Source organism: Microtus pennsylvanicus, chromosome Y (genome assembly GCF_037038515.1).
Source record: "Microtus pennsylvanicus isolate mMicPen1 chromosome Y, mMicPen1.hap1, whole genome shotgun sequence".
In the NCBI taxonomy this organism is placed as follows: domain Eukaryota; kingdom Metazoa; phylum Chordata; class Mammalia; order Rodentia; family Cricetidae; genus Microtus; species Microtus pennsylvanicus.
The window spans coordinates 11,686,977-11,697,902 of NC_134602.1; positions in this window are offsets into that span (position 1 = coordinate 11,686,977).

The following is a 10,926-nucleotide window of genomic DNA, read 5'->3' on the forward strand; positions in this document are numbered from 1 at the left end:
CAATCTCTGGTCCACCTAACTCTACAGCCTTAGAGTTGTCATGGTTGCTCATCTGATCTTCCTCATATGATCTCCATCCACAGAGATGTCAGAAAAATCCTCCCCTGAGAGTGCAAGTTCTTTACAAATGAAAGATTATACAACAGAAGACACATGGGAGATTTATATGGGCAAGCTGTTGAAAGGATAAAGTGACAGAAGAAGTTTATTGATTAATTAAAGAAAGAATCCGCTTCAGCTGATAGGTTAGAACATATGTAGGTGGAGTAAACAAAATAGAATGCCGGGAGGAAGAGGTAGTGAGCTCAGAGAAGCCATGCTCCCCTCTCCCCGGCAGATGCCATAGCTCTGCTCTCTGAGGCAGATGTCGATGCAGCCAGCCACCAGGTCAGACATGCTGAATTTTTCCTGGTAAGTGCACCTCGTTATACTACACTGATTATTAGAAATGGGTTAAAATGCTGAATCTAATGGGCCAGCAGTGTTTAAAAGAATACAGTTTTTGTGTATTTATTTCAGGCATAACCTTCATGCGGTCGTGGTGCTGGGGACACAGCCTCGCTGCTCAAATAACTACAGAATGGCTTGCAGCCTTGTGGACAACTGAATCCACTGAAAGCCTGAGAATGCTTGGGAAAGTGTAAAGCATGTTTTCTTGGTAGCAGCGATTTCTCAGTCTGCTCTGCTTGCTAGAAGAAAGCAAGGGCTCTCATCTAAAAGAGGCTTGCTGACTCAGCTTCAGCTGCAAAACCCTGCAGCCCTTAAGAGGTCCTGCCACAAAACATTTAAATGGTGTTGATAAAAGCCAACTGAATGCTTGTATGTTTGCAGCAGTAGCAGGAAAAAAAACTGTGTTGTTTTAAAATGCCGGCTTTCTGGGCCATCCTGCCTGGGCAAAATCTGACTGTTTGAGGAAGGAGGGCCAGCTACAGAAAGAGGGCTTGAGTGTTGTCTGTTGCAGCCTCTTTGATGGCAAGGACCTTGAAACACTGTAGACTTGTGGCACTGAATGTGGCTCTGTTCGGTACCTCAGCCACAAGGTTGGAATGGCAGAAAGCTAAGGAATGGGCTACATGTGGCCAGCAAAGCCACGGCTTTAGTCCTACTGAGATTGCTTGGTAAATGAAAGACTCATGTGGTCAGAAAAACAGAGAGAGAAATAGAGTAAAGAGAGATTCAAAGACAAAGGAAATTTTTAACTGATTTACAGTGTGTTAAAAATATGTGCAGGCTAAAATTTGAAGTTCTTAAAGTTAAAAAAAGGAAGAGAGTTGTTGGGTGTTGTAGTACACACTTGTAAACCCAACACATGGGAGGCAGAGGGAGATTGACCTCTGTACCTTCAAGGTGTGGTAGCACACGCCTTTAATCCCAGTGCCTTGAAGGCAGAGACAAACAGATCTTTGTGAGTTCGATGTGTAGTAGCATACACCTTTAATCCCAATGCCTGAAAGGCAGAGAGAGGAAGATCTCTGAGACTTCAAGGACAGACAGGTATACAGAGTTATTCCTGGTCAAAGATACAGAGAACCTGTCTCAAAAGGCAAAAAATAAAAAGGAAAACTAAACAAAATAGAGGTTAAATTGAAGCGCACAAAGATGGAAAATTCACAGCGAATTTTGATATTGTATGCTATTATGCTCTTTTTGAATCATTTGAATTTTGAGGCAGTAGCAATAGCTGCTAAAAGATGTTTCTTTATAAAAGCTGCTGAAATAATCCAACATAGATATTTTGAAAATGCCTTGACTTTGAAATTTGGATCTAAGGACATGATGCTTTGGAAAGCAGTTTCTATTTTGTTTTCACAGAGGGTGATAGTCTGTGGATGCCTCTATCCTAATAAGGTAGGATGGACCACGCCCTACTTAAAGGTTGCTGTGAACACCTTTAAAAAATTGCTTCGCTCAACTGCCAACTGAGATAAATCAATAATGATGCCACCATTCAGCAGGAAGCATTTTGGAGAGAAGAAACTGCACCCACGTTCCCAAATATGGCTTATAAACGTTCTTTTACATTTAAAGTGGGATGTGATATAGATATGAATATTTGCATTAATATAGATTTTGCTTTACTGATAGAGATTTTAGGTCAATTGTCTTATATGTATATGCATTTTTGATCTTAATTAAGGTATTGTGATTGTGTAGTTCATTTCAAAATATAATGTATATAGGTTATTAATGGATAATCATTAATAATAGTCAATTTTGTAGTCATGTTAGTTAGATTTTCTAGCTACATAGATATATATATTTCAGTTAGATAGGCATTATTCATATCTCTCTAGACTACAAAATAGGCTATTTAATGTTTTAGTACCTTAGGGTTTTTCATGACAGTGAGACACTCTACTCTTGGCAGCACATATCTACTTCAGGAAGAAGATGGACATCAAAGAGGATCCTTATGGAGTTTGATAGCCATCTGGGGAAGAAACTGCTCTTGCCTGGATTGTTGCATAAACTGTACACAGAAAACACTCAGAGAGAGGACTACTGAACTTGCCTAAAGGTGAGATGATCTTTTCGTGTTCCTGATTCAGGAAAGGGTCAGCAAAACATTCTTCAAGACAAGCAGATAGTGACTGCCTTTGAAATTTCCTGCTTCATGGAAATGTCTGCTGGAAACTATGGGCCTGTAGGCTGAGGATGGAAACACCAACGGTACAGAGGAACTTTGGGTGACTGTCCAGGCAGCGAGATGTCTCTGTCATTTCTAGAGTTTGAAAATGGCTTACTTTTTGTTTGCTTAGGTAATACTGTATTATTCTGGAGTCTCTGATGGAGTTGAAGAATAGATAGATAGTTATAGTTTTCCATTGTTATGATAAAAGATAAAATAGATATAAATATTGTAACTGTAATTCTTGCTTGATAACTGTTTTGTTATATGTAATTTTGCTATGTTAAAGTTAAAGATTCCGTTCTTGTGTAAACAGAAATAGGAGTAATGATGGAGTATAGGTCATTGGTTAATTAAATAAAGAAACTGTTTGGCCTGCAAGGTTAGAACATAGGTGGGTGGAATAAACATAAGAGAATGCTGGGAGGAATAGGAATTGAGCTTAGAGATGCCATACACCTCTGCCATGGGCAGAAATGGTAGCTCTGCACTCTGAGGCAGATGGCGATACAGCCAGCCACCAGGTCAGACATGCTAAATCTTTCCTTCTAAGCGCACCTCGTGCTGCAACATACATTATTAGACATGGGTTAAGAGGCTGAAAATAATGGGGCAGGCAGTTTTAAATGAATAGTTTTGTGTTGTTATTTCGGAGCATAAACTTACAAGGCGGCCCAATGGGGATGCAGCCCTGCTGCTCAAATTTCTACAATCAAGGGGGAAATGGAAGAAGGGAAGAAAGAAGAGAGAGAGCCAAGGAAGAATGGATGAATTCAATCATTCCTTGGAAAAATGGGTGAACCAATGAATGAGGAGACCTAGTAGGAAAAAATGTGCTGCATTCCCTCAGAGAGTCAGGTCATATTAAGGATTGACAAGGTTTTCCACTAAGGAGGAGGCTTATTCCATTTTACCTTCTTTGTGCTCCTGGCCCACCCACAAGTGTGATGATGAGGACAGGGAGAAGAAGAGGAGAGGGTGTACCAGAATTCCCTGGTACAATTTCTCACCCAAATTGTAGCCAAATCACCTGACCTGGGACAGCTGATCTACATGCTGGACCCTAACTCCCAGTTTGACAACTCTCACATTTTAACCAAGTTTGTGAAAATGAAGGACCCAAAAATAGCCCAGTTACAGGATGGCAGGTTCCTTACAGGATGGGAGTCAGACATCAGTACCATACTGGTATTTGGCGGTTTGATGGGTGTGTGGGGTCTTTGCCAGACTCCACCTAGCATCTTGGATTCCCTACTTTACTGATATTATGGAGTTCGGTGCATTCATCATATGTGTGCATGTCACACACTAGTGGGCATCATATGTACATGTTTATCCTGTGTGTGGGTGAGTGTGTTCATGAGTTTTATAGCCCAAGTACTACAGAACATGATCAATGAAAGGGAACACTGTTTTCCAGATATGGCAGGGCAATTATTTAAATGAACTGACAAGGGTTGGATGGCATGGATAAGACCTATGAGAGTTCAAGGCATACCGAATCCAGGCATGACAAAGTAGGTGGCAGACAGAATTCTGGCAAAACTAAGTAGGTAGCTTGATGTCCAACTTACTGGAGAAGAGCAACTGAGCGGAGACACTTTTCACTAAGCAACATACTCTAGTGGAGATCAAACATCCTTTGACTTACAGCCAGTACGAATTAAACCATTCATCAAATGAAACCTAATTTTCTCTGATTTTGAGTATACATTTGTGTCCCTTCCTGATTAATCTACTCTTTATCCTCTTAAGTCCCAATACCTCACGCTGATATCGGTCACATCTTTCCATTTGACATGGTTTTCCCTCAAGCTTCATACTACCCCGAGATCATACAAATTTTTGTCCCCTCTCCACTGCTTCCTTGAGAGCCATCTTGTCCTTTACCACACCACGCATCCCCAGTACTTTACTCTCCAAGGGGAAAAGACCATAAATCCTGCTTTGTTTGGAGGCATGTATTTCTGTGATGCCCCATCCACCAAACACAATCCATCATTGACCAAATAACACAACATAACAAATTTTTATTCTTTGAGAAAGAATAATCCATTGGAAAAGATACCAGGATTCATAGAAGACCTGAGGTATCTCAGAAAAAACACATTCCCAAGAAGAGAATTATGTCTGCCCCTCAAAATTTGAGAATTTCACTTTAACAGATCTTCACCAAATCATAGACATAGATATGGAAGTCATTTTCAAACTTGATGAAATACACAGAAGGTTTGTTGGGAACTTGGCAAATAATTTTACCTATCTCTTGGGTTCCATCTTTTTTGTTGTACTGCACTCTTTTGCCCTCCAAGGAATCCCTGCCTAATTCCAAAGTCACCTCTACAGGAGGACATTCAGGCGTGATGTGGAGGTTGCCTTCAATGGAATCATCATGATGGTGGTAAAGGTACAGGACCGGATCATTCTCGTTGACAATGTAGAAACAGGTCGTTATGGTCTGCACCTCATCTGGGACCATGCCACTCCACTCTTCCTTAGAGCCTGGCATGATGTGGAGGTTGCCTTCCAGGTAGTCATCCAGGAGGTGGTAAATGTACAAGACCGGATCTTTCTTGTAGGTAATATAAAACCAGGTCTTCATGATTGGCACCTCTTCTAGGACCATCCCGTTCCAGTCATTCTTAGAGCCATTTGTGCCCATGAATGTATGTTTCACTGCTCTGCCAACTATCGTGTTTGAGAGATGAGTGTCTGTCACCTGAGGAAATGGCACATTATTAGGCAGGATCTTCAGGTTTAAAATCCTTTCATCACTATGAAGCTCCAAGCCATAGACACAATCAATCCCATCATATTTCAACAAATAGAGAGAGGGATATGTTGGCAGTTGATCTAGAATGATGGCTTTCCAATGGGTGACTGGTTCATTGGCTTCCTTCCAGCCATGAGAAATTCTGCGGCCAACAATATTCTCCAGGGCCTCAAAAGGCTTACTAAGTTTTTGCTTCTGGAGCGATGGCCCATTCTTCTTCTGGAGAGGTGGCATGCCACTCATACTAAGAGGCATCTTCATCATGGCGGGAGACATTCTGAGATAGGCCACAGCACTCCTGTTCCACTGTCTCTTGGCTCTGTTTCTGTGCTTGGGCTTCATAGCTGCCAATCTCTGCATAGGAAGAACTCTTCAGTTTAAATCAGACACAAAGTGGTTTCCTCCACCATAAGTGCCTGCAAGGATAAGAAGGTGAGGATGTGAGGTCAAGGCTCTTTTTAGGAATAACTTTGGAGCAGGTGAAAAAGGCAGGGCTGAATAGATTTGGATACCTAAATGTAATATGTTCTTAAGAAATTTATAGGAAAATTATCAAACTCTTGTCTACAGCTCAGTATATGTGTATCAGAGACATATTCCTGCTGCAAAATGCAATTGACCTCTACTGAGAAACCTACTTCCTGACTTACTATATCAATGAGAGAGGAAGCTATGCCTATACCTAAAGAGAGAAAGAAATATCTGAACAGATGGCAAAGAATTCAAAGAACAGCCACTCCTCTCCTTACCACTCAAGCTACTGGTTAGTTGGCTGATCTATAACCACCTGCCCAAGGTCATGGCACTCCAGTCCACTGGCTCTCTCTATTGTGTCTCCTGATCCAGATCCAGGTTGATTACATAAAGATATTCTGTATCTTCATTAGAGAAGTGAGTACTGTGAGTCAAACTGCCAAAAGAAAGAAACATTAATCTGTGCAACAGCACCTATTAGAAATAATTATCTTTTAAAACACATATGGACAAAGAGGATCTTTGCCATTTAAGTGGACTGAGGAATTGGACATTTTTAGCAAAGATAGAGTGGGGAGAATACCCGACATTAACCGTCCCCCAGCTATCAAATATAGGAGCTGTTAACGACATAAATTTTGGACCCAGAGCAGATTTGAAAGAAACCTTTCTTTGACTACAGAGGTCCTAGTTGCTTCCTAAACATATGTATCAAAAGAAAATATCTTGGCTCTCTAGATTCTCTCTTCTGGAAATTCGATTGAACAGTTGTGGAGCCCAAGAGCTGAACTGACCTCCTCAGCCACCGTGAAGATAGTAAGCCCACCTTCACAGAAGACCAGTGCTTCATGTGGAACAGAGTTGCCACCCCTAACCAAAGCTTTGTGACATCATCAAGGCTCTACTTATGTCATAAAACTCCTCCTAGCCAGGTTTCTTCCCTACTAACCCCCAGAAATATCCAGCATACAGGTCCTAAAATGCTGCTCATACAGCCCCATGAAGACCCAAAATAAAAACCCCAATCTTCTTCCCAATTACTTGAGTCATATTTTCCAAGTAACTCAACCCCTTTATGTGTTTTTTTTTTCTTCTGTAAAATAATTTTTGGTCTGAGTCAACAACTCACATGAATGTTTTTTTCCCTAGCTCCAATGTCCTCATTGGTTATTTTCTATTGATTTTTTTATTACTTCATGATAATAATTATCAAACTTTCCACTTCTCTTCCTCCTCCCACATTCTTCTTGCTCCGCAAATAAACCTCTCCACTCAAACACCAGTCCAAATAGAGGGCAGGGTACTTTGAGCTGTGGGAAGTCCAAGCCCACCCTTCATCCATCCAGATTTAGCAAGGTATGCATACACAAAAATTATGATCACAAAAAGCCAGTGTATGATATGCAGACATTTGCAAGTGCCATTATCTTTGGCTTCTCCGTCTGCCCCAATTGTCAGCCACATTCAGAGCTTCCAGTTTGATCCCATGTTCTTTCATTCCCAGGTCACTGGATTAGTTGAAATCCCCTTAGTTCAGGCACAGTGTCTCATAGTGTGGACCAAGCCCTTATATTCCTGACATCCTTGCTCTTTTTCTCCATCCATCTGCTCTTCCACTGGAGCTTGGAAGCTCCATCTAGTTTTCTGATTTTGACGCTGACTTGATCTCCATCATTTGCCAAACAAAAGTTCCATGGTGGTTTTCAAGATAGTCAGTCATCAGTCTGACTATGGGACAAGGCACTTAGTTCCTAGGGACATGTCACAGTGCGGTCAAATTCTCCTCCCTGCTTAAGTACCTAGAGAGGGTCACCCTATGGCCTTCTGAGAACCACTCGAGAGATATCAATATTGACATCCCAAGAATGGCCCCATAAATTGAGATATCATCAGTGTATATGCATTAACTTGTGTGTGTTTGTGTGTGTATTTAAATCACAATAACAAATGGATTGTAATATTGAAGTTTCTTCTCATCTTGAGAAGAATATTTGCTACAGAAACACTCTCACAGTAATAGTGAGAGTGTAAACTATCTAAGAAAGGAGAAATAACTGGAGGAATCCCCCAGGAGTTAGGCTCAGTGTCCCAGGAATTACGCCCAAGGAAAGTCAATGAACTCAGTGATGGAAGATAAAACCCAGCCTAAATAAAACCCTAAATCATTTAGGTGGAACATGAGATACTCTTACAACAGTTACAAGATGTCTAAAATGCCTGGACTGGAACATAAGGGGAACACAAAGACGTGGAGCTGAGAGTGCATGGCAAAACTGATTGGATCTGGCAAAAATTATGTAAGCATACCAAGGAAACCACCAGTGGGACAAAACCCTAAGAAATCTGTATGACAACATATCATGTTGAACATAATGAGATTTATAGACAAAGGAAAGATCTCAATTATGTCACTGTCACACAGGTGATGATGAACCAGTTCCATCGTAGAGTGACTCCCTGCTGTGTTTAAGATAACCTGTCAATTCTGTCTAGTCGGTTACAAGGAAATTTGCATTAATTGCACAGATTAACTATCAGCATCATTTACTGCACAATCAAAGGCAAGGCAAAGAAATCATAGACATGTTGTTGAATGCTGATGATGTTATTGGGAGTTTTGATGGGTTTTTTTCTTAAAGGGAAATCATTGGTGACTCTTGCATGAAGCAGATCCTTTCTCTGTGATGTTTCCTGAATATCCACTGAGATACCAGCCCATTGAGTTGTGGTCTCTCTCTCTTTTACAAAGCAACTTCTACCTTCAGCTTGATCTCTTGCTTGAGCTTCCCTTCCGGCTACTAGGCTCCTTTTCTGATCCTGCAGAGGGCTTTTGTAAGGGATTGTGATCTCTAAGTTTTTCCCCTTTCAAGAACTAATCATTGTATTAATCACAATTCTAAACTGCTGTGGGAATTTGTTTGTGACTTATGCCTTCACATGAGATACAGGGGAACTGTGTGTATAGGGTCCTCTCTGTTCATGTGGGGAAGGCATGACAGCAGGAGTAGATGGCTGCTCATTCTCTGTAAGGAAATCAGTAAACAGTGGGCACCAAGTACAAGGATGTCCTGAAATATTAAGTCTTGTCCTTTCAAGGCCCCAAAGCCTCCAGCTAGGTTCAGGGTCACGACAATCTCCAAAACCCACCGAGCATGAATTATTCAGAACCAGAAGCCTGTGTGTGCCATATCACATAAATTCATCGTGAGTACACCAATCTGTTTTTTTTTAATTCTAAATTATTTTGTCCCATCAGAACAATCTATATTACCAATTAACCAAATTTGCTGCATCTTTGGTGTCCTAGAATTGCTTTAAATTGTTGCTGGGACAGTCTTACAAACCTTCCTGTGTTGTTATGAGACCTTAAGGGGACAGCACTTATTTCAGAAATCAAAGGCAGTTGGGTTCAATCCTATGGTTAGCTGTTAGCTAGACACTGGAAGGATGGATTTGACTAAGAAAGGGAGACAGCATACATGGAGGCAGGTAACCTTTCCTTTGCAAAATGACCCATTTTGAGGCCTTTTTCAGGCTCTTCTCTTCTCCTAATCTTGGTTTTTTTTATTAGTTTAGGAGAAGAATTAAAACTCCATTTACAGTATCTGTGAACCTGAATGAGTTAAGTATGTGTGACCAACTGGATGTCTGCCTGTCTGTCAACAGGGCCAGAGTTCAGGGGCATCTGATGCATAGCACAGGAATGTCAGGCATCAATCTCTGGTCCACCTAACTCTACAGCATTAGAGTTGTCATGGTTGCTCATCTGATCTTCCTCATATGACCTCCATCCACAGAGATGTCAGAAAAATCCTCCCCTGAGAATGCAAGTTCTTAACAAATGAGAGATTATACAACAGAAGACACATGGGAGATTTATATGGGCAAGCTGTTGAAAGGATAAAGTGACAGAAGAAGTTAATTGATTAATTAAAGAAAGAATCCGCTTCAGCTGATAGGTTAGAACATAGGTAGGTGGAGTAAACAAAATAGAATGCCGGGAGGAAGAGGTAGTGAGCTCAGAGAAGCCATGCTCCCCTCTCCCCGGCAGATGCCATAGCTCTGCTCCCTGAGGCAGTTGTCGATGCAGCCAGCCACCAGGTCAGACATTTTGAATTTTTCCTGGTAAGTGCACCTCGTTATACTGCACTGCTTATTAGAAATGGGTTAAAATGCTGAATCTAATGGGCCAGCAGTGTTTAAAAGAATACAGTTTTTGTGTATTTATTTCAGGCATAACCTTCATGCGGCCGTGGTGCTGGGGACACAGCCTCGCTGCTCAAATAACTACAGAATGATCTTGCAGCCTTGTGGACAACTGAATCCACTGAAAGCCTGAGAAAGCTTGGGAAAGAGTAAAGCATGTTTTCTTGGTAGCAGCGATTTCTCGGTCTGTTCTGCTTGCTAGAAGAAAGCAAGGGCTCTCACCTAAAAGAGGCTTGCTGACTCAGCTTCAGCTGAAAAACCCTGCAGCCCTTAAGAGGTACTGCCACAAAACATTTAAATGGTGTTGATAAAAGCCAACTGAATTCTTGTATGTTTTCAGCAGTAGCAGGAAAAAAAAACTGTGTTGTTTTAAAATGCCAGCTTTCTGCGCCATCCTGCCTGGGCAAACTCTGACTGTTTGAGGAAGGCGGGCCAGCTACAGAAAGAGGGCTTGAGTGTCGTCTGTTGCAGCCTCTTTGATGGCAAGGACCTTGAAACACTGTAGACTTGTGGCACTGAATGCGGCTCTGTTCGGTACCTCAGCCACAAGGTTGGAATGGCAGAAAGCTAAGGAATGGGCTACATCTGGCCAGCAAAGCCAAGGCTTTAGTCCTACTGAGATTGCTTGGTAAATGAAAGACTCATGTGGTCAGAAAAACAGAGAGAGAAATAGAGTAAAGAGAGATTCAAAGACAAAGAAAATTTTAAATGATTTACAGTGTGTTATAAATATGTGCAGGCTAAAATTTGAAGTTCTTAAAGTTAAAAAAAGGAAGAGAGTTGTTGGGTGTGATAGTACACACCTGTAAACCCAACACATGGGAGGCAGAGGGAGATTGACCTC